This window comes from Scylla paramamosain, chromosome 18 (assembly GCF_035594125.1).
Source record: "Scylla paramamosain isolate STU-SP2022 chromosome 18, ASM3559412v1, whole genome shotgun sequence".
In the NCBI taxonomy this organism is placed as follows: domain Eukaryota; kingdom Metazoa; phylum Arthropoda; class Malacostraca; order Decapoda; family Portunidae; genus Scylla; species Scylla paramamosain.
The window spans coordinates 3804593-3828822 of NC_087168.1; the positions used below are offsets into that span (position 1 = coordinate 3804593).

Consider the following 24230-nt stretch of genomic DNA (forward strand, 5'->3'; position numbering starts at 1 on the left):
ACATTGGCCACACACTCTGTCCCTCAGCACCAGAAGGTAACTATCTTCACACCCCATTGTACAGCACCAGCAGGTCACTCCATGGCCACACCTCATTGTACGGCACCAGCAGGTCACTGGCCACACACCCCATTGTACAGCACCAGCAGGTCACTGGCCACACACCATCAATGAGGCCACAGGTCACACTGGCACATGGTGAGGGAATGCTATGGTGGATACTGGAGAAGGACAAGATGAGAGAAGGACAGCCTGAGGTGCATGGTGGGGAGGCGCCTGTATGTTGGCTGGAGTTGGGAGACACGTCAAAAGAGAAACAAGGCTGGAGGCACAGGGTGGTGAGGTGCCTGGGTGTCGAGGCCAGGAGGAGGATGTGGTGAGAGGCAGACAAGTCCTGGGTGTGTAGAGGTGGCTTGCTAGTTGGCAACTTCCCACCAACAACCTTACCTGGCTACCTCATCACTTTTCTCCAAGCTTTGGCTGGACTGCCTTAGGTTCAAACATTGAACTGATTTTGTACTGGTTTCACCAGTACAAAACTGAACAAAGGGCAGTTTTGGGAACTAATCCACCAGATGTTGTCGTTGCTGCATGTCCCCTAGTGACATGAGCTAAAATATTGTTATTGTAATTTCCATGTGCATACATATGCATACAACATTGATCATTTCAAAATTCTACATTGACTTTAAATATCTTGTATGGATAATTTTGAGAAGTTGGTCAAAACAAATATTTTCATGATTATTTAGTAATATTGTTATCAATATTTTAAATATGGCATATTACAAGTCTAAAATCTATTGATTTGGATGATTAAAAAGATAAAATAAGACTGTACTGTATAGTATGACATAACATACTCAATAACATGGTGATATATGGATATAGTTATTTTCGTAGGGATTTTAACAACTCTTTCACGAAGTGAGTGACATGGTAAAGTAATCGAACACCAAAACAGACATCTCTCAGGATTGCTGTGGCATAATGGGAGAGGTACAGGAAGCCACATGTTCAATGAGTAGTGGCATGGACACTGCAGCAGGAATTAACTGACTCTCCAATTACATGTTTGTTAACTTCAACAAAGGTGGGCCAGTCAGATGTTTGTTTTAATTAGATATACAGCATTACTCTTGCTAGAACACTCCAGTTGTTTATTTTCAAATAAAGTTTTTGTTTCCATATACTAGGAAGTTGATCTATGTAATTTGGAGCTTTAAGGGGCACAGACATGTTGTCCTCATTTTTTACTGTCGTCTACATTAGTACACTTCTGATCAATGGTGTGCTCTTTTCTGAAATCTCAAGATGACCAAATAAATCTAAATACCATTTCATTAGAAAATCAACTTAAATACTGTTATTCATGAATACAGTCTGATTTTACCAATGTCACTACTTAGAAAGAATTGTGTAGAAAAATATATTATATAAAGTTCATTGCATCTTTATCCAAATAAAATGACACTGTAGGCATATTTGATATTGCTCCTATGTGTGAGAAGGGGACATGTCTGGTGCTAGCCCCTGTTGATACTAGTTTACCAAACTCCAGATTGTACTATCTTTATAAATCTATAGATATATTTATTGATCTGTATGTCTCTTCATCTAACAATCTACCTACCTGCCTACCTGTTTGTCTGTCCATCCATCCATCCAACCCTTTTCAGTCCAGTAACTGTCCCCTGTTCCCCAGGATGGAGTGCTGGTCCTGGCTGCTAGAGGGACTGCTACTGCTACAGCTGGGAAGGTTCAACCATCTTGTGTGCCTCTGCCAGACACTGAGACTCAGCTGGATGTGCTGAAGGTGAGGTACAGGGAGAAGTAAGGAAGAAAGATTGCTAGATGTAGATGTTATGTAGTGACTTATGCTTATGTCAGGATTGTTTTTAAAGGTCACTGACACTCAGTTGGGTTCTTGTTTGTGTGTTTTCCGTTGATAGTTTAAATTCCTGTGGGACAATCACCAGCATCTCTCTCCAGGACCCCAGGATCATTTAAGCTATAGAGAGGGGAAGGCCATGAGGTGAGGTAAACACAGAATGATTTACAGATATTTACTAAGACTTCACACACACTAACAACAGTATGCATGAGATCCACAACCACAAATTAACACATCTGAGGTACTGCAGCATAACTCGTGGCACTGATTCCCAGCACAGTCTTGCAATACTGTTTGGCACTCTGTTTTCACAGGAGCTGCACGCAAGAAATAAGTAATGGCACTTCACATGGAAAATCCTCAAGTTGAAGGAACCAGCAAAGGAAAGAATATACTCTGATGAAGTTTGATGAACCCAGAGGTCTCTGCCAGCCGACATGACTGATAGTGTACAGGTAACCTCAGGAGAGGCTTCAGAAACCTTTATAGCAAAGGTCAGTGAGATTTCAAGTGAATGCAAGTCCTGGCAAAAGGTTGAGCAGCAAACTCTCACTAAGGAACAGAGCTGTTTCTCTACACACATGGAGACCTAAAAATCCCAGTAACTTTCATTTCAGCAAGTTAAACTATCTTCATAATCATGAAAAGACTAGTAACTTCCCATAGATTAAGTTAAAAGTACAGAATCTGTATTGAACTATTTCCAGAATCACAAAAATATCCTTGAAGACCCCGGTAACTCCCACTAGAGCCACTAGAAAGTAGAATCTTTTACTCAGCCGTCAGTAGAATCACTAAAATGTCCTTGAAAACCCCAATAACTTTCATTAGAGGCCATTAAAGGTGCATAATCCTTGTTAGACAGTTCCTAGAACCATGAAAATATGCTTGAAAATCCTGGTAAACAAGTCTCTTTTAACCTTACTCGGTATTCCATGCCGAAATGAGAGGCATAGAAGTGTAAGAGGTGGAGGAGGTACTGCACCAGCTGACAAAGGAAACTGAAGACTTCACTGGAGAACCTGTAGCAGAAAGTAACATGAGGGCTGTCTTCATCTCACTTTTCCTCTTTCGTTTAATTTTTCAGTATGATAGTTAACTGCAATATTTTTTTTTTTTTTAGGAGGGACACTGGCCAAGGGCAATAAGAAAAAAAACAAGAAAAGAAAAGAAAAAGCCCACTGAGATGCCAGTCCCAGAAAAGGGTCCAAAGCAGTAGTCAAAAATTGAAGAATAAGTGTCTTGAAATCACCCTCTTGAAGGAGTTCAAGTCATAGGAAGGTGGAAATACAGAAGCAGGCAGAGTTTACCAAAGAAAGGGATAAATGAGTGAGAATACTGGTTCTCTTGCATTAGAGAGGTGGACAGAATAGGGGTGAGAGAAAGAAGAAAGTCTTGTGCAGCGAGGAAGCAGGAGGAGGAGAGGCATGCAGTTAGCAAGATCAGAAGAGCAGTTAGCATGAAAATAGCGGTAGAAGACAGCTAGAGATGCAACATTGCGGCGATGAGAGAGAGGCTGAAGACAGTCAGAGAAGAGGAGTTGATTAGATGAAAAGCTTTTGATTCCACCCTGTCTAGAAGGGTGGTGTGAGTGGAACACTCCCCCCCCCCAACCGACATGTGAAGCATACTCCATACATGGATGGATAAGGCCCTTGTACAGAGTTAGCAGCTGGAGGGATGAGAAAAACTGGCGAAGACGTCTCAGAATGCCTAACTTCATAGAAGCTGTTTTAGCTAGAGATGAGATGTGAAGTTTCCAGTTCAGATTATAAGTAAAGGATAGACTGAGGATGTTTAGTGTAGAAGAGGGGGACAGTTGAGTGTCATTGAAGAAGAGGGGATAGTTGTCTGGAAGGTTGTGTCGAGTTGATAGATGGAGAAATTGTGTGTTTGAGGCATTGAACAAAACCAAGTTTGCTTTGCTCCAATTAGAAATTTTAGAAAGATCAGAAGTCAGGCGTTCCGTGGCCTCCCTGCGTGAAATGTTTACTTCCTGAAGGGTTGGACGTCTATCAAAAGACGTGGAAAAGCGCAGGGTGGTATTATCAGTGTAGGAGTGAATAGGACAAGAAGTTTGGTTTAGAAGATCATTAATGAATAATAAGAAGAGAGTGGGTGACAGGACAGAACCCTGAGGAACACCACTGTTAATAGATTTAGAAGAACAGTGACCATCTACCACAGCAGCAATAGAACGGTCAGAAAGGAAACTTGAGATGAAGTTACAGAGAGAAGGATAGAATCCGTAGGAGGGTAGTTTGGAAATCAAAGCTTTGTGCCAGACTCTATCGAAAGCTTTTGATATGTCCAAGGCAACAGCAAAAGTTTCACCAAAATCTCTAAATGGGGATGACCAAGACTCAGTAAGGAAAGCCAGATCACCAGTAGAGCAGCCTTGACAGAACCCATACTGGCGATCAGATAGAAGGTTGTGAAGTGATAGATGTTTAAGAATCTTCCTGTTGAGGATAGATTCAAAAACTTTAGATAGGCAGGAAATTAAAGCAATATGACAATAGTTTGAGGGATTAGAACGGTGACCCTTTTTAGGAACAGGCTGAATGTAGGCAAACTTCCAGCAAGAAGGAAAGGTAAATGTTGACAGACAGACAGCTGAAAGAGTTTGACTAGGCAAGGTGCAAGCACAGAGGTGCAGTTTCAGAGAACAATAGGAGGGACCCCATCAGGTCCATAAGCCTTCCGAGGGTTTAGGCCAGCGAGGGCATGGAAAACATCATTGCGAAGAATTTTAATAGGTAGCATGAAGTAGTCAGAGGGTGGAGGAGAAGCAGGAACAAGCCCAGAATCGTCCAAGGTAAAGTTTTTAGCAAAGGTTTTAACAAAGAGTTCAGCTTTAGATGTGGATGTGATAGCAGTGATGCCATCTAGTTGAAATAAAGGAGGGAAAGAAGAAGCAGCAAAGTTATTGGAGATATTTTTTGCTAGATGCCAGAAATCACAAGGGGAGTTAGATCTTGAAAGGTTTTGACATTTTCTGTTAATGAAGGAGTTTTTGGCTAGTTGGAAAACAGACATGGCATGGTTCCGGGCAGAAATATAAAGTGCATGAGATTCTGGTGATGGAAGGCTTAAGTATCTTTTGTGGGCCACCTCTCTATCATGTATAGCACGAGAACAAGCTGTGTTAAACCAAGGTTTAGAAGGTTTAGGACGAGAAAAAGAGTGAGGAATGTACGCCTCCATGCCAGACACTATCACCTCTGTTATGTACTCAGCACACAAAGACGGGTCTCTGACATGGAAGCAGTAGTCATTCCAAGAAAAATCAGCAAAATACCTCCTCAGGTCCCCCCAACTAGCAGAGGCAAAACGCCAGAGGCACCTTCGCTTAGGGGGATCCTGAGGAGGGATTGGAGCAATAGGACGAGATAAAGATATGAGATTGTGATCGGAGGAGCCCAACGGAGAAGAAAGGGTGACAGCATGAGCAGAAGGATTAGAGGTCAGGAAAAGGTCAAGAATGTTGGGCATATCTCCAAGATGGTCAGGAATACGAGTAGGGTGTTGCACCAATTGCTCTAGGTCATGGAGGATAGCAAAGTTGTAGGCTAGTTCACCAGGATGGTCAGTGAAGGGAGAGGAAAGCCAAAGCTGGTGGTGAACATTGAAGTCTCCAAGAATGGAGATCTCTGCAAAAGGGAAGAGGGTCAGAATGTGCTCCACTCTGGAAGTTAAGTAGTCAAAGAATTTCTTATAGTCAGAGGAGTTAGGTGAGAGGTATACAGCACAGATAAATTTAGTATGAGAGTGATTCTGTAGTCGTAGCCAGATGGTGGAAAACTCGGAAGATTCAAGAGCGTGGGCACGAGAGCAGGTTAAGTCATTCCGCACATAAACGCAGCATCCAGCTTTGGATCGAAAATGAGGATAGAGAAAGTAGGAGGGAACAGAAAAGGGGCTACTGTCAGTTGCCTCAGACACCTGAGTTTCAGGGAGGAAAAGAAGATGAGGTTTAGAAGAGGAGAGGTGGTGTTCTACAGATTGAAAATTAGATTTTAGACTGCGAATGTTGCAGAAGTTAATGAAGAAAGAGTTGAGGGGGGTGTCAAGACACTTAGGGTCGTCGACAGAAAGGCAGTCCTACCTGGGAACATTTGTGGTCCCCTCCCCAGATGGGGACTCTGAGGCTGGTGTAGGAGTCACCATGATGATTTTAAAATTTTTGAGTGAAGGGTGTGTGTGTTATTAGGTGCTTGTAGTTTTGTGTGGAGGAAGAGAGTTGTCTTTAAAGGGCAGGCTGTGACTGTCCCCTTGTGTTGTGAGACACAAAGGGAAACGTTCAGTGAGGTCACAGCTGGGTTTAATGATAAGTTCACAGCACTCCCTGAACAGTGCTTTAGACCTCACTGGGAGTAATTATCGTTTTGGCAGGTGTGTACTGCCTCCTCCTAGTAAGGAATGTACACCTCCATGCCAGATACCATTACCTCTGTTATGCGCTCAGCACACAAAGACGGGTCTCTGACATGGAAGCAGTAGTTATTCCAAGGAAAATCAGCAAAATACCTCCTCAGGTTCCCACAACTAGCAGAGGCAAAATGCCAGAGGCACCTTCACTTAGGGGGATCCTGAGGAGGGATTGGAGCGATAGGACAAGATACAGATATGAGATTGTGGTCGAAGGAGCCCAACAGAGAAGAGAGGGTGACAGCATAAGCAGAAGGATTAGAGGTTAGGAAAAGGTCAAGAATGTTGGGCATATCTCCAAGACAGTCAGGAATACGAATAGGGTGCTGCTGCACCAATTGCTCTAGGTTATGAAGGATAGCAAAGTTGAAGGCTAGTTCACCAGGATGGTCAGTGAAGGGAGAGGAAAGCCAAAGCTGGTGGTGAACATTGAAGTCTCCAAGAATGGAGATCTCTGCAAAAGGGAAGAGAGCCAGAATGTGCTCCACTTTGGAAGTTAAAAAGTCAAAAAATTTCTTATAGTCAGAGTAGTTAGGTGAGAGGTATACAGCACAGATAAACAGAGAAGAGAGGGTGGCAGCATAAGTAGAATAATTAGAGGTCAGGAAAAGGTCAAGAATGTTGGGCGTATCTCCAAGACAGGAATACAAGTAGGGTGTTGCACCAGTTGCTTTAGGTCGTGGAGGATAGCAAAGTTGAAGGTTAGTTCACCAGGATGGTCAATTAAGGGAGAGGAAAGCCAAAGCTGGTGGTGAACATTGAAGATTCCAAGATGGGAAGAGAGTCAGAATATGCTCCACTTTGGAAGTTAAGTAGTCAAAGAATTTCTTATAGTCAGAGTTGGGTGAGAGATATACAGCACAGATAAATTTAGTTTGAGAGTGACTCTGTAGTCGTAGCCAGATGGTGGAATACTCGGAAGATCCAAGAGTGTGGGCACGAGAGCAGGTTAAATCATTGCACACATAAATGCAACATCCAGATTTGTATAAAAAATGAGGATAGAGAAAGTAGGAGGGAACGGAAAAGGGGCTATTGTCAGTTGCCTGAGACACCTGAGTTTCAGTGAGGAAAAGAAGATGAGGTTTAGAAGAGGAGGGGGTGGTGTTCTACAGATTGAAAATTAGATCTTAGACCACGAATGTTGTAGAAGTTAATGAAGAAAAAGTTGAGGGGGGTGTCAAGATACTTAGGGTGATCATCAGAAGGGCAGTCCAACCCGGGGACATTTTTGGTCCCCTCCCCAGATGGGGACTCCAAGGCTGGTGTAGGAGTCACCGTGAATTTTGAAATTTTGAGTGAAGGGTGTGTGTGTTATTAGGTGCTTGTAGTTTTGTGTGGAGGAAGAGAGTTGTCTTTAGAGGGCAGGCTATGACTGCCCCCTTGTGTTGTGAGACAAAGGGAAATGTTCAGTGAGGTCACAGCTGGGTTTAATGATAAGTTCATAGCACCTCCTGATCCAGTGCTTCTGACCTCACTTGGGAGTAATTATCATTTCAGCTGGTGCCTACTGCCTCCTGCCTCCTCCATTTTGCAATGAAACACTCTATAGATAGCACCTCACTGTCACAATCAAAACTAAAATGCTTTGGTGACCTGTACTATTGAGGAGGCACTTTGTATTTATCAGACAACATTTTTCAGACTAGCATGGCTCTGTTGTATGTAAAGTGACACTGTATTCCTAGACCTTGAGAACACACAAGAGTTGAGTGTTGCCAATGAGTGAGGGAAGTGCAAATGAGATGGGGCCACATACCTGTGGGCAGCACAGTGCTCCCTCATACCTTCTCTTGTGCCTGCTGAGATGAGGGTGCACCAAGAATTGAGACAGGGGTGACAGCACAGTGGTTCAGAAAGTAGCATGATTAATGTGCAGGATGTTCCCATTGTGAATCCTGGCTTGTGGTCACAATTCTTTGGTACATCCTCACTTCTAGTTCCTCAGCCAGCACAAGCCAATGTAACTCAGTGCTAGTCCTAAGCAAGCTTGGATAAATGGGGAGGGTTGCATCAGAAAGGGCATCAGGTGTAAAACTTTGCTTCCTCCATTTGTGGCACCAAATCTTGTCTGTCTGCCTTTTCCATGCAGTTAACTGGTTTATATGTACACATATCAAAATATTTTTCATTACTCTGGACAGCAGCCATGATGACTTGGGGAAGTTGGTATGCCTTCCTGTCCCTCCTTACTAACTTAGTCCTGACTTTGTTGTTTGCCAGAACTAAGTAACATGATGTGTTCAGAGCCTGAATAACATCTTGTACTACTATCCAGTTAGTGTGAACACAGCTGTTTTGAATTAATTCTGTGGAACATTTAATGGTGCATTACCCATGTCAAACCAGTGTCATATAGTATACCAGTCATAAATTCTCCAGTAACTGGCAACTTGGTACAGTAGGGTTACCAATCTTGCACCATACCACATGGGTTGCACCAAAAATCATGTGCTGTGTCATATTGTATCACACTGTAAAGTTAACAAAGATTTTTTCATAGGTGTACATCACTATCAGGTCTCCTCTCCCTCTCTTCTCTCCCATTTCTTTCAGTCTCTTCTTATAGTTTAAATCCCTCAGACCTGGACTCATCTCAGTTTTGTAGCTGCCTTCTGTATTCTTTCCAACTTCCTTATATGTTTATTCCAATGTGGAGTGTTGTTTATTATTTTCATGATCATATCATTAAGTAATTAAATGCCACCTAATATTTGCTACCATCTTGTATGTGGAACCAAGTATTGCAGTTATGTGCTTTCCTGGAGACAGGCTGTCTTGAATAATCACTCCCAAGTCATTTATTCCATGCTTTTCTCTATTGTTTCTCCTCTCATTTTATAATCCCATGAAGGTCTCTTTTTCCTCTTTTCTATTTCAATACACTCAACCCCCAGCTATCGCGAGAAATTGGTCCCTTAACATCGCCGTGATAGCTAAAAACGCGATAGCCATTGTTAAGAATACATAGGAAAAAAAAAAATTGTTCGTGGCCCGCCAGAGTAGCAACACAATTCAATATATTGGCACCTTTTTTTTTTCCCTCATCTCACCATGATTTATAGATCAGTCTTGAGGAGGACATGATTTGAGCTTCGCACAGCATTATGTTCAGCACTATCACTAGTGAGGTTCATATGTGCCTTAATGTGGTCTTTCTTAAGGTAAATACCTCTCTCTGTAGACTCGTTGATGCCGAACTTAGCGCCCACTGAACTTTTACTTTGTCCACTCTCGATCAATTTCACTATCTCATATTTCACAGCATATGTAAGGTTCTTCCTCTTCTTGATTTCTTTCCCAGGCGCCGCTGTTGCCTTTCGCTGGGTCGGGTTGGGTGGTAGCGATCTCCCTGGGTGGCCAGGAGGGGGAGTAGAGGCCATTGTCCCGAGATACACACGCGTGACCTTGAGATTCACCACGGCACGTGCCACTCAGTCAACTGTGGCGGGAGGGACTAGAGGGATGGGGGAGCGGGAGAGTGGCTGGATAAGGAAGCGGGAGTGTGCAAGCCAATCACAGCCTAATATGTCAGTCAAATTCAGCCAATTAGCAAGCGAATCTGGCCAAGAAATATGACGTAGCTGTCACGTGAACATCCTGGACATACAGTATAACGACTCATGGGCCGCGATAGCTCCACTAGGATTCGCGTTAGCCCATTTAATGTGTTTTTTATTGTTCCCGTGATAGCTTTAAACCGCGTTAGCAAAACCCGCTATAGCTGGGGGATAAGTGTACATGACATTTTTTTTTTAGCATTAAATTGTTCTTTCCATCTTTGGCTCCTTGTATGATTCTTATCAGTATCCCTTTGCAACTCATTGTAGTCCTCTTGGCTCATTATTATTCCTGATAACTTTGTTTGCATCATAAGCAAATAAATTAATACAACTACTCAGACCTGCCGTCATATCAGTTACGTATATTTGAAACCTACTGAATGCCAATACAGACCCTTGTGGTACACTGCTTGTTACTTCACACTAATTTGAACTAATGTCTCTGATTATTGTACTTTATCCTGCAAACAGTCTTTTATCTCATCCAACTCAGTACTGCTCCCTTCACCTTTCCTATATTTTCAAAATAACACAAAGGTCCTTTGTGAGGAACTTTATGAAACGCTTTTTCCATCTCTCTCCCTTACCACATCTGCTGCTCTCATTTAAAAACTCTATTAGTGAATCTGAATCTAAATTGTGTCCATTATTATCTCAGTGGCTTCCAGGTACTTCACCCATCTAGCCTTAATTATTATTTGACAGTTTACCTATACCACTAGTTTGTGACACTGAGCTGTAGTTCAGTGGTTCCATGTTACAGAAGGGCACACAAGAATGCATGGTCATTATAATATGACTGCAGTAATGTACTGAAATTTTAATGAATATGTTTAATCGGAATGACGAACCAAAACTGGCATAACAAACACGCCACTTGTGTGAGCACTGAAATTTTAATAAAAACTCAATCAGAATAACAAACCAAAACTCACAAGACAAACTGACCATTCGTGTGAGCAATAAAAATTTTAATAAAAAATTAATCAGAATAACTAAATAAAAACTCACAAGACTAACTCACCAGCTGTGCGTGCTATTGTTCACCTATCCACTGCCTGTACCTTCCTCCCTTTTTCCTTTCCTGTCCCTTCTTTTGCCTTCTCTGAAACCTCCCTTCCTGTCACCTCCCTCCCCCTGTCTGTCAGAGATAGGGGATAAAGGAGTGATACCTCTCTCTCTCTCTCTCTCTCTCTCTCTCTCTCTCTCTCTCTCTCTCTCTCTCTCTCTCTCTCTCTCTCTCTCTCTCTCTCTCTCTCTCTCTCTCTCTCTCTCTCACACACACACACACACACACACACACACACACACACACACACACACACACACACACACACACACACACACACACACATTTCCCTCCCTCCTTCTCTCCCTCATTCATTTTGTGTTATCTTCACTTCATCCTTTCTCACTTTTTTCCACTCACATACATAATTCCATTTTCATTCTCAATCAGTCTCATTCTATTTAGCAATCCATAGGATTGTTCTTACTTTCACAGAGAGAGAGAGAGAGAGAGAGAGAGAGAGAGAGAGAGAGAGAGAGAGAGAGAGAGAGAGAGAGAGAGAGAGAGATGCTGACAGTAGGTAAATGTGACTGATACTTGTCAAAGCAGTGCTCAGGATGGTAAGAATTTAGGACTAGGTGTGAAACTTGGGAATGTACTATGTGTATTTATCTCAGATTTAGTAGTGGAAATGTGCTCATTTTATGTATTTTTTCAAAAACTGTATTTTTGTGCTATTTTCTAGTTCCCTGGAACCAATTAATTTTTTCCCATAGGTTCTTCAGTCACCATAATGCACATCTGTTATAATGAACACTACATTGGAATGAATCATGTTCATTGTTGCATACCCTACTGTATTTCCTCCTTTGTATGTGAGCACTATTTTAGCTCTTTTCCACTCCCTTGGTACTCTTCCTTCCTTGAATGAACTGTAACCTGTCCAAAATTGGTTCCACCAGTGGATCTATGCCTTCCTTTGTTATCCACCCTCATTCATCATCAGGTCCAGTCACTTTCCTGACATCCAGATTCTCCAGTAGTTGCTTGAGGTTTTGTCTCTACTTACATTTGCAGGAGTCCCTCTTGCTGCTCTGCTCCCATTAGCACTTGAGAATTTGTTTCCTTCATAAGTACAGACTTGAAATTCTCATTTAGATTCAATTCATCCCCTTGGCTGCTTCATATATCCTTTGTACACTTTTTAACTTATTAATACTAACCTTTGGTTTCATTTTACTGTGTATGTACCTATAGAAAAGTTTGGGTTCTTGTATTTTTTCATTGTCAAAGTTTCTCTCCTTTTTCTTACTCTAACATTTATTTCATGCCTTTTTATACTCCTCTCTGGAGCTTTCATTCCACTGCCTCATCATCATCTATTTTATGTCTTTATTATTCATTGCTTTCACACATTTAACATAGTACCATCTATACATTCCCTTTCTCACCTTAAATCTCTTTACATACTTAAGTACCTCATTATACTTGCTCAGGAACACTTTTCCCCCATCGAGCTCAGGCACTTCATGTTTGGTTTTGATTCTGGTTTCATAGTGAATACCAAGTCAAGCAGTCAAGGCTTTTCCTCTACCCTGTATCTGGTGACATCATTCATGCACTGATCTATTGTTTTTGTTCATTCTGCCTTTCACCTCTGTCTATCTGCATCATGTGACATTTGCTTACATCTAATTTAATTTCCCACTTTTTGCTCCATTTGTAAATTTTTTTATCTTAGTCATATTTTAGATATTTAGTCTTTGCAACTTTTCATTTCTTTCTGTAATTCAGCATCATCTACAACTAGACTGATGTAGCTATCAATTCCTTCCACTGTATCATTCATATAAACACTGAACATAATTGGTGCTAGTACTGAGCCTTGTGGCATGCCACTGTTTACTGTTTTCCAGGTCAATATCACCTTATTGTCTTTCTTCCATTTTTCATCCTTATAAGTGATTTTTCATCCACTTTATGCTTGCCCCATTTAGCCTTCCAATATTTTCAAGTTTCCGAAAAAAAGTCCTTCATGGGCAACCTTCTCAGATCCAGATATAGAAAGTGTAACACGAGTTTCTGCAGAAATTGCTATAGGTGAAAATGGAGGTTAATCCAAGTCAAAAATGCTCTATGTACATATGTATTTTGAGGTGTTTCACTATGGCATGAAATTCTTGTTCTTGTTGGAAGTTTGCCTACATTTAGCATATTCCTAAAAAAGGTGACTGTTCTAACACCTTAAACTATCATCTTATTGCTTTAATTTCCTGTCTCGTTTTTTTTTTTTTTTTTTCTTTTTCTTATTTATCCTCAGCAGGAAGATTCTTAAACATTTATCACTTCACAACATTCTATGGATTCCATCAAGGCTGCTCTACTGGTAATCTGGCTTTTGCTGTTGCCTTAGACATATCAATAGCTTTTGATGGAGTCTGGCACAAACTATCCCTCCTACAGTTTCTATCCTTCTCTAACTCTATCTCAAGTTTCCTTTCTGACCATTCTATTGCTGCTGTGGTAGACAGTCACTGTTCTTCTCAAAAGTCTATTAACAGTGCTATTCTTCAGGATTATGTCTTGCCAGCCACAGTCTTCTTAATCATCAATGATGTTCTAAACCATTATCCACTTGTAGCCGCACCAGCTGGGCATCAATTGGCTCTCAGGTGATCTGTTTTACTGATCACACCCATCATCGTAGGGTCGAGGAAAGGCAGTTCTCCCTGACACGTTTATTGATGAGGTAGGCATGACCGTAAGAACTGCGAACAAGTTCTCGGTCTCAATTTCTTACAAAATAACATTATACACTGATATTAAACACTTTCAACATATTACAATATTCATTAACAATACATGCAATTGACTTGGCACTATGACAATCAGTTTTTACTACAAAATTAAAGTATTTACCTCGGTCACCATCCTGCCCGTCTTTGTCTGAGCGCGACTTGGCCATGAGTGATGCCCGCAGGCGACTAGCAGGTTAACCCCACACTACTAACAAGTGAGCATCGGCTTCGGTGCTTAATATAGCATTGAATACTGATACTTACACATATTACACGTTTTCATGCAAATAGAAAACTATTGAACATTTCACTTATAAATGCCGAGGAATAATGACGTGTGGTACATACGCTTTACATACAGTAACACCACTCCTACACTGATGATACTACCATGCATTTTTCCACACCTTTTTGTAGACATCCCGTAAACAACTCATGCAGGGAATCCACAGAACACCTGACTTCTAATCTCTCAAAAATTTCTGATTGGGGCAGAGTAAACTTAATATTGTACAATGCCTCAAAAACTCAATTCCTCCATCTATCAACTCAACACAACCTTCCTGATAACAATCCCCTCATCTTCAACAATGATCAGCTGTCCCCCTCTTCTACACTGAATATCTTCGGTCTGTCCTTTCCTTATAATCTAAACTGGAAACTTCAAATATCATCTCTAACCAAAACAGCTTCTATGAAGTTAAGTGTTCTGAGTCATCTCTGCCGGTTTTTCTCATCCCCCCTCCACCTCCAAGCTGATAACTGTATAGGGCCCTTATCCATCCATGTATGGAGTATGCTTCACATGGCTGGAGGTTTTCCCACTCATACCATTATTTTAGACAGGGTGGTGTATCTAAAGCTTTTCATCTTATCAACTCCTTTCCTCTAACTGACTCTTCAGCCTCTTTTTTATTGCTGTGAGGAGGGGGTGAAGCATACAATCAGGAAATTGAAAAGAGCACTAATCATGGAAGTAACAGTAGAACCTTGTAAGAGATGCACCTTTGTGGCAGTGAGTGTGAGAACTAAGGCAGTTCTTTGGAGGAGAGGAATTAATGAGGTGAAAAGCTTATTGGCCGATCTGGGTTACTGGCCAGTAACCTAAATCCTGAAAAGACAATATCAAACATATTCAAGTCCAAAACATTCGCTAGGGAGTGCCATAACCCAAAGATATTATTGGAACTTCAGGTGAGAAAGCGCTGGCTAATCCCATTTGGAAATGTCTTATTCTCCGATTCATAGTAGAAAAGTATCACAATTGTACAGATATATTCAATAACAAAATTTGCGTTTTCTTATTACTCTAATCCAAGGGTTAGATCACTGAATGAGTTGGTGGTGAGCTTACTGTACGAGCACCTGATCAGCATGGAAGAGGGAGTGGATACAAGTTGTAGCCTCGTCAATATCTTGTTTCCATTCTAATGCTGTTGATAATTCCAGTGAAATAAAGAGACTCACCCTCACACTGTTTTCTATAAAATATCTACATAATCTATTGCAGGGCAAGAAGAGACATGGAAAACTGTGACTGCTATAAAAACTCCAATGTTGTATATATAATATCTATTTTCAAACTTTACATTTTCTTTTCAATTTGTTTCTTATTCATCTTTGTAATGGACAAAAATTAGAAATGGCGTGTAAATATACACTCATACCTCAGTACTACGGACTAAAAGAGGGAAACATTGGTCTGATGAAGCTGACTGTCTGTAGGTACCGACACTAAGCATTACATTCTAATAGGAGTGGCTAATTTCAACAATTACAGTGCAAAATACAGGAATAAATACAGTACTGTACTCTACTTTTAATCATGCACACCATGCCATCCATGGTAACTATGGTCAGTACCCAGGAAAGTAGCAGCAGCAGTGATGAGGAAGACAAGATGCTGGTGACATTGCCAAAACTATCAGGGGTGAGTAGCTGTATAGACACTGTGTTACAATTTGTGGAACACATCAAGAATAGAGATATTAGTGTTCATTATGGAAATTCACAATTCATTGAGAAGCCATAATTAAAGAACAATTTCAAAGTGCCAAGCAATTAAAATTAGACAGCTTTTTCAAACCAGCACAGACTCCACGATCACCTGATGCACCAGCAGTACCAGCCTGTCCACCCTCAGTGTCACCAGCCTCTACCTCATTGTTCATGTACTATTGATGCATCTGTGCCTATAACCAGTAGTACATCATTGGAGCTGGCTGGTACCACTGGTACATCAAGTGAACACAGAGTCTGTATGGGTTTGAAAAAGTTGTCTAGTTTTAATTGCTTGCCACTTCAAAATTGTTCTTTAATTATGGCTTCTCAAAGAATTGTGAGATTTTCATGATAAACACTGATATCTCTATTTCTTGGTGTGTTCCACAAATTGTAGGACAGTGCCCATATAGCTATGCACTTCTGAAAGTTTTAACAATGTTGCCAGCATTTCATCTTCCTCATCACTGCTGCTACTCACCTGGGTACCAACCATGGCTAAAGAAAATTATGAGATAATTCAAATGCAACACAAAAAGGGCGAAAACCATGGAGTAATGAGCTACACATGTTGTTACACTGATATAAACAAAGTAACTTGCCAGCAACAAGCAGTCAGTTTCCAAAGCAGTGGCTCATGTCCAGTGTTGCCATAACTCCATCCATAGTGTGCAGGACCTTCAAATTGAATCGGCTGCTCCAGATTTTGTCCACTGCTTCTGAAATCCTTTAAAGTGAGGTCCATAGTACCAAGGTATGATTATATTGTTATTTATGTTGTTGTTGTTGTGTAATATATATAACATAGATAAGGCAAGCATGGATACACCAGACTTCCCTCTTCATTTATTGCAATGTTTCAGCTTCACAGAAGGCATCATCAGGCTAAAAAGAGTGGTAAAAATAAGCACAATCATAAAATATAAAATTCCAATAGGGACAAAATAACAAAACAGTAACTAAAAGTGGAACAGGCAGACAAAAAAAAAAAAAAAAGTGACAAAAATAATCTCTCAGCACTAGCTTAAAATAACAAAGAAAAATATTAAGCAAAATAAAGTTATGAAACTATGGACAAACCTTGTGTGTTCTCGCCTGTGGTTTGATGAGGATTGACAAAGAGTGGCGGTGTGAGAGCAAGGTTAGTTACAAACCTGGAACCCCAAAGCTCTGAGCAGAGTTTGTAAGAGATATAATTGTGATGAAAACAATTGGTTATTCATTTCGGGTTTCAGGTGTTTAATGTAAATAGCTTCTAGTATTTTAGTGACTGTATGTGCATCAGCTTTATGTAATATACTAAAATTCTCTGAAAACAGATGATTGTAAGTATATATGTGAATGTGCTCTTATTGCTGAGAAAGGGGAGGTGAGCCAACTGTTTCTGTGTACGTATTGAAGTAACTTTGTGTTCACTGATTCTATGTTAGATTCCTCTTGGTTTTTCCAATATACTGAGTCTTGCAACTCAACAAGTAAATTCATAAATGATGTAGAAGTAAGTCCAATAGGAATACTGTGTTTGAATTTTAAAAAAGAAGCAATAGTAAACATGTTGGTTAAATAAATATGAACTTGGTGTCTGGATATTGTGTTTTAAGTATGGTAGTGAGTCTTTCTGATAGTGTAGCTAGGCCATAATAAGGTAATTTTATGTATTTCTTGCATGTCATCTGTGTGTCATTAGATGAAGGCTGACTAAATTTTTTTCCTAAAAAATAGTAAATGATATTGATGATGCTTAGGAGAAAGCTGTTATTGTGGAAAAATGTCCTTAAGAAGTTAACCTCATGATCAAAAGCAAACCAGTTAGAAAATAAAGCACCACATTGATATAAGAGGGTTTTTATAGCATTAATCTTAAACAATCGAGGGGTGAAAGATAAATAATTAATCACCCAAACCTGTGAAGGTTGGTTTGCGGAAGACTGCAGTATGTAGTTGGTTGTTGTTATGAGTGACAATTACATCCAGAAATGGAATAGAGCCATTGTTTTCCATGTCAGATGTGAATTCAACATTAGGGTGTTTGGAGTTTAAGTAACTTAGAAATTTAGGGATGTGCTGAGAGTGTGTAAATAAAAGAAAGGTGTCATCAACATATCTTCTGTAGAACATAGGTTTAAATTCACTAGGACATTCGTTTAACCACTTGGTCTCATGATGATATAAAAAAGCATTAGCAAGAGTGGAGCCAAGGCATAGCCACACCAACTTGGAATATGATTTTATTGCTGAACAAGGAGGAATTAATTACCAAGTCTAATAGGCTAGTAAATTGTTTTTTAGTATTATTAAGGTGTCATGGTCCCTAAATAGTTCACCACAAATTATTTTAATGGTTTCATCAAGGGAAACATTAATAAAAGTTATTTAATATAAAAACTAGCCATGACTGTATCATGAGCTTCTAATTTATTTATTTAATAAAATCATACAAATTTTTTAAACTCATGATACAATCATAGCGAGTTCTGATATTGTCACTCTTCATTAATATTCCCCTTGATGAAACCATTCAAATAAATGATTCACATAGTCACTAAGATACTAGAAGCTATTTACGTTAAACACCTGAAACCTGAATTAAATAACCAACTGTCTTCATCACAACTATATCTCTTACAAACTGCTCAGAGCTTTGGGTTTCTAGGTTCATAACTAACCTTGCTCTCACATCACCACTCTGTCAATCCTCATTACACCACATGCAAGAACACACAAGGTTTGTCCATAGTTTCATACCTATATTCTGCTTGATATTTTTCATTTTCTTTTTTTTTCCTTTGTCATTTTAAGCTACTGCCGATAGGTTATTTTTGTCATCTTTTATTTTTATTTATTTATTTATTTTTTATAATTTTTTTCTATCTCAATTAGTTACTTTTTTTTTTTTTTTTTTTTTTTTTTTTTTTTTTTTTTTTTTTGTAATTTGATATTTTATGATTTATCTTTGTGCTTATTTTTACCAATCTTTTTAGCCTATTGATGCCTTCTGTGAAATGTTGCAATAAATGAAGAAGTCTGGTGTATCCATGCTTATCTTATTTATAATTTGGAACCGGTTGTAATATATATATATATATATATATATATATATATATATATATATATATATATATATATATATATATATATATATATATATATATATATATAAACCAGACCAAGGAGCTCAAGCTTGCCAACACAAATGGCAGCTCCTCCCAAACCATGGGGTGGCATGTGTTTGATAAATCCACAAGACCAATTCGTGGTTCAGTGCCCGACGTTCAGATTACGGCGGCTTACCCTCCGAATGTTTAATGAATCAGCTGTATGACCCCATCTTGTTGAGTAGGCTGTCAGTTAAACCTCCCATTAGTAATGACAATAATAGTAATACAGGGAGATCCCAATGATACATGCAGTTTGCTTCCATTTGAATTGCTCATATAACAAAACATGACTAATAGGAAAAAAGGGGTTAGGTTCCATGACCCTTGTCAACGGTAAATTTTCAAGCTAAAATGTACATTACCAAATGCAACAAACATGCCTATACTATAGAACTGTCGCTAAAGCAACCTTAAAGAGAAACAAGCATACAAAGAACATGATTTCATATAAATTAGACACATAAAAATGTGCTTAACACTCACCAATGCGTAATGCGTCAGAGAGGATAACTTACTCACCGCTCTTGTGCCTCTTAACAATTTCTGCCTTCTTTGCAAGTGTTATTGGTACTAGCTCACTTAGCCTTAATGTTGGGACTCACATCGGAACTTACTGGCCGCTTGGGAGGCATAGTTAGCACTTGAGAGGCAAAATAAGGCACAATCTGTACACCATGTACAATCACACACACAACACCACACCAAAGACAGCTAAAGAAAGAACATGCCAGCAGTAACACTATAACACCAATTAGTCACATAAAGCACTGTACTATACTTGTACTATATTATAAATATTCCTGCAAGCAAAATGATGACAGAATACAAGTATAATAACGAATTATGCCATAAGGGAGGGAGTTTGAGAAACAGAGGACTGGTGGGAGAATGAATGGTAGGGAGGGATGTGTGATCTTCTAGCATTCACAAACTCATCTTGGCACATCTGAATCATTGTACATCACCACACAGCCTGGATGTGTTACCAGGAGGGTTGAGGAAGGCAAGCATTTTAAACTTTGTAATTTTACTCGCTTCAAACTGAAGTTTGTATCGTCAGATTTTTGAGCTCACATAAAGAAAATGATCTCTAATTTACATATCTTGTATCATCAATTTGCTTGTACAACAGGATTTCTTTACTAGTGCGTTTACTATTTCAGAGTGGTGGCAGTGTTCTTGAGACAAGCAGTAGAAAAACTAGCTAAGCACAAGCATCACGTGGACCTACTATTACCACCCACCACCACTGCAGACAGTGGTGGTGGTGCTGGGAGCTAGTAAATGCTTTCAGTATTAATAGTCATGACTGACTGCAACAGTTCTGTGTCTGCTATTTACTGCTACTACAACAATATTTTGCTTAGATTCGATGAATGTTGTTATAGTTAGTGGATCCATACTAATTTGGTACTTGGTGTGTTGACTGTACTGTACCACTCTTATCTGTTGCCACCACAACCCTGAAGTGATCATGAATGATCTTCAAATCCAAGACCATGCTGTTACATACAACTTATAATTTTGGTATGATTAAGGCAAAGCATTTACAGTATGAGCAAGAGTGAGAGATCTTCATTTGCCTGTTGACTGTCAATGTGGAAGCAATGTGAGACATATACAGCCGACATCAAGTAAGGCTGGATTCACTATAGTCAAAAAACATCCAGTGGTTGTAGTTGTAGTTGTGGTGGTGGTGGTGGTGGTGGTGCTCCATCTTTTATGCCTATCTACTACTAGTCCATTACTAACAACTACTATTTTTTTTACTGTTGAATATAGAAATTATTGTTACTGTTGTTATTATTATTTTCTACTATCATTATTATGACTGATTCAGATTATACATTAAAAATATAAATGTTTTAATTATCCTTTGTGTGTGTGAGAAAGTATGTTAGCAAAACATACAAAAGCAAAAGGGAGAAGAAACAAATTTTAACATATAATGTTAATCAACAGACAGAAAGAGATGAAAGCCTTACAGATAGTAGTAGTAGTAGTAGTAGTAGTAGTAGTAGTAGTACATACTACCTACTATTACTACTACTACTGTTGTTGTTGTTAAAAATGAGTAATAGGTAAATAAGAAAACTGAATAATACACAGAAAGGTATGTAAAAAAAAAAAAAAAAAAAAATTATATGCATTATATCAATGCATATAATGAGGAAAGGAAGAAAATGTATCATGAAGATGAAGATTAAAATTGATTTAGCCACAGTTACACATACTGTTGAGTGGCAAGATACTAATGTCCATCTTCCCTTACAAAGACTTACATTAATACAGATATTAGTAATGTAGACACTAGGTTAAGATAAAGATGAGGATCAGTCCAATCTCAGCATAACAACAGTACTTATTATGCTGTTGTTGAGTTGACTGAGGAAGTTGTGTACCAGAGGAGAAAAATTACAATACAGAGAAAGAGCTGCCTCCTGCCTCCCCATGAGGAAAGTCATGTACCTACAGAAGATTGCCAATCCAAGTCAGAAATATTCTATGGTCAAATGCACTTCATGGCATGGTTTAGACATTACAGGACATTCAAATATGAATATGCTAGAAGTTGGTGAGGGGAAGGAAGGGCTGCAATGGTGGGCATTGCCATCTTGAGAATGTTATTCCTTATTCATTCTTTGGTATCTATTTCTCTGGGATGTTGATGCAATTACAAATCAAGATTTTCATAAATAACAATAAAATTAAATTAAAGAATGCAGTCAAACAATGTAACAATTAATAGCTACAACATAAAGAACTCCAAATGGCAATAGCTGGATGCTGTGGGACAGGAGTGTAACCACTTACCAATCATAATTAAATGTCCTGTAACTTCTAAATTATGGCATTAAATCTATTTGGCCATAGAATACTTCTGACTTAATACAACTTGATCTTTAATTCCTGTGAATGTGACTTTTCTCACAGGACACTGCATAACAATTATAACAATTATTTATCTCTCAAGGTCACATATCTTGCAAAACACAGTGTCTTGGTTCACAACAATCATGCTAACAATAAGGATTACTAGAAGTAAGAAAAATGAAATAAATCTATCTATATGCAATTCCACTTAAGGTGGCCCACACAAAGTGCCACAGCACCACACACACACACACACACACACACACTCAGCCCCATCAGCCCAAGGTGGAAAGGGACAGTTTTGTGGACCATCATACTACACCCCAGGAGTACAGATACAGCACAGCTGGCCACATGTACCACTTACATCCATAGCAAGGCCCAACAGTACACTGGTTTATCAATGCTGCTTCATAATGAGACTGTTTCCTATAGTACTGAGAATTACTGTCTTCCAAGCAATTGACCTCAGTTCAATTCCCAGTCAGAGCAACATCACAGGTCTAATGAAATTAATAAATAAAAATTGTGGTAAAAAAATCTTTGAATAGGAACACAATAATGAATAAAGCTCTCATGAGAGGCAGAAAAGACTTATGAGCCACAAATAGCCAAGATTTCAGGAAAAAACAATACATAGGGACCGGAAATGAAGCAAAAAATTGTCATTCAAAATCCCTCACACAACTCGCCACACCACAGGTGTGTTTGGATATGTCTGGCACAAAGCTTTGATTTCCACATTACCATCCTACAGTAACCTCTTCTCAAGTTTCCTTTCTGACAGTTTCATTGCTGTTGTAGTAGTTGGTCACTGTTTACCTCCTAGGTCTATTAACATTGGTGCTCTTCAGAATTCTGTCCTGTCATCAATGATCTTTTAAACTAAACTTCTTGTCCTATCCACTCCTACATTGATAATACCACACTGCACTTTTCCACGTCTTTTTATAGACATCCAACCATTTAGAAATTAAACAGCTCGTGAAGAGAAGCCAGAAAACACTTGACTTACGATCTCTCTAAAATTTTTTAATGGGGCTGAACAAACTTAATATTGCTCAATGCCTATTCCTCTATTTATCAGCTTGACACAATCTTCCAGATAACTATACCCTCTTCTTCAATGACAAAACTGTTCACCTCTTCTATGCTGAAACATTCTCAGTCTATCTTTTATTATACTGGAAATTTCAAAACTCATCTCTAGCTAAGAGCTTTGAAGTCAGGCATTCCAAGTCATCTCTGCCAGTTTTCTTCTGCTGCTAACTTTGTACAGGGGCCTTATCCATCCATGTGTTGAGTACACTTCACATGTATGGGGGCGTTCCACTCTTACTGCTCTTCTAGACAGGTTTGAATTAAAAGCACTTTGTCTTATCACCTCTGCTCTAACCAACTGTCTTCAGCCTCTTATCACCACAATGCTGCATCTCTTGCTATCTCCTACCACTATTTTCATGTTAATTGCTCTTCTGATTTTGCTAACTGCATGCCTTCCCTCCTCTAGCAGCCTTGCTGCACAACGCTTTCTACTTTCTCTCACTAGGATTTCGTCCACCTCTCTAATGCAAGAGTTAACCAGTATTCTCAGTCATTCATCCCTTTTTCTGATAATCTCTGCCTGCTTCTGTATCAATTTCCTATGACTTGAACTCTTTCTGGAAGGAGATTTCAAGACTTATCCTCCAATTTTTTATGATAATTTTTTACCTGTCTAGGGAATGGTGCCCCAGTGGGTCTTTTTTATTATTATTTTTTGTTGCCCTTGGCCACCAATACCCCTCTTACATAAAAAAAAAAAGAAAAAAGAAATAAAGAAATTCTTGGCAGTGAAACACTTCCCACTTACACCTTTCTATTTTTTTCTTCATTTTCCTGATCTTCACAAAGTGCATTGTGCTCCAATTGTGCTCCAAACCTGGGGCCTGTAGATACATCCTAAATCTTGACTGGTGCTGTTTGTACCTGATGGGCACTTGGGCAACCAGGGATTGCTTCAGGTTTTTCTTCATTAGTCCTGTCACCCCGCCACCAATGGTATTACATCTGTATCTTATGTTGACCATATTTGTAGGTCATTTTTCAGATCTTGATATTTTATGACTTTTCCCTTTCAGTTCTATTGAGGATATTGTCTTTGGGAACTGCAAATCTCTGATCTTGGCTTTCTTCTCTTGTTTGTCCCTGGTAACAATATCAGGTGTTATTACCCTGCCTTCAATATATTTCTCTGCAGAATCTCTTTATCATAAACAAAAATTACTTTTTCATTTGAGACAACTGGTGTTGGTTCATGTTCCTAGATGTTTTCTCACCAATATGGGTGAGGATGTGTCTGATAAGAACCTCTTTTCCCACACTCTAGGCACTGAAATTTTTTGTTTTCTTAATTTTCTTAATTTTGGCTGAGTGTAATGGTCCCCAAACCTGGGGTCTACAGGTACACCATATGCACTGTATTCAAGAGCTCTTTTCAGGATGGTGACCATTCCCTTGATT

General features: G+C 39.3%; 1 long non-coding RNA gene across 15 annotated transcripts in view; it reads left to right on the top strand.

The window, feature by feature from the left end:
• The window catches only part of LOC135109025 (uncharacterized), a 63765-nt gene extending 43050 nt beyond the window's left edge, over positions 1–20715 (top strand). For 14 of the 15 annotated variants that reach the window (XR_010272534.1, XR_010272535.1, XR_010272539.1 and 11 more), the window contains 3 exons: positions 1706–1816; positions 2209–2388; positions 20018–20715. This is a non-coding gene — a long non-coding RNA (uncharacterized LOC135109025). Of the gene's footprint in view, positions 1–1705; positions 1817–2208; positions 2389–13538; positions 13647–20017 lie in introns of all 15 variants that reach the window. The other variant, XR_010272547.1, reaches the window with a different exon arrangement.
• The last annotated feature ends 3515 nt before the right edge of the window (positions 20716–24230 follow it).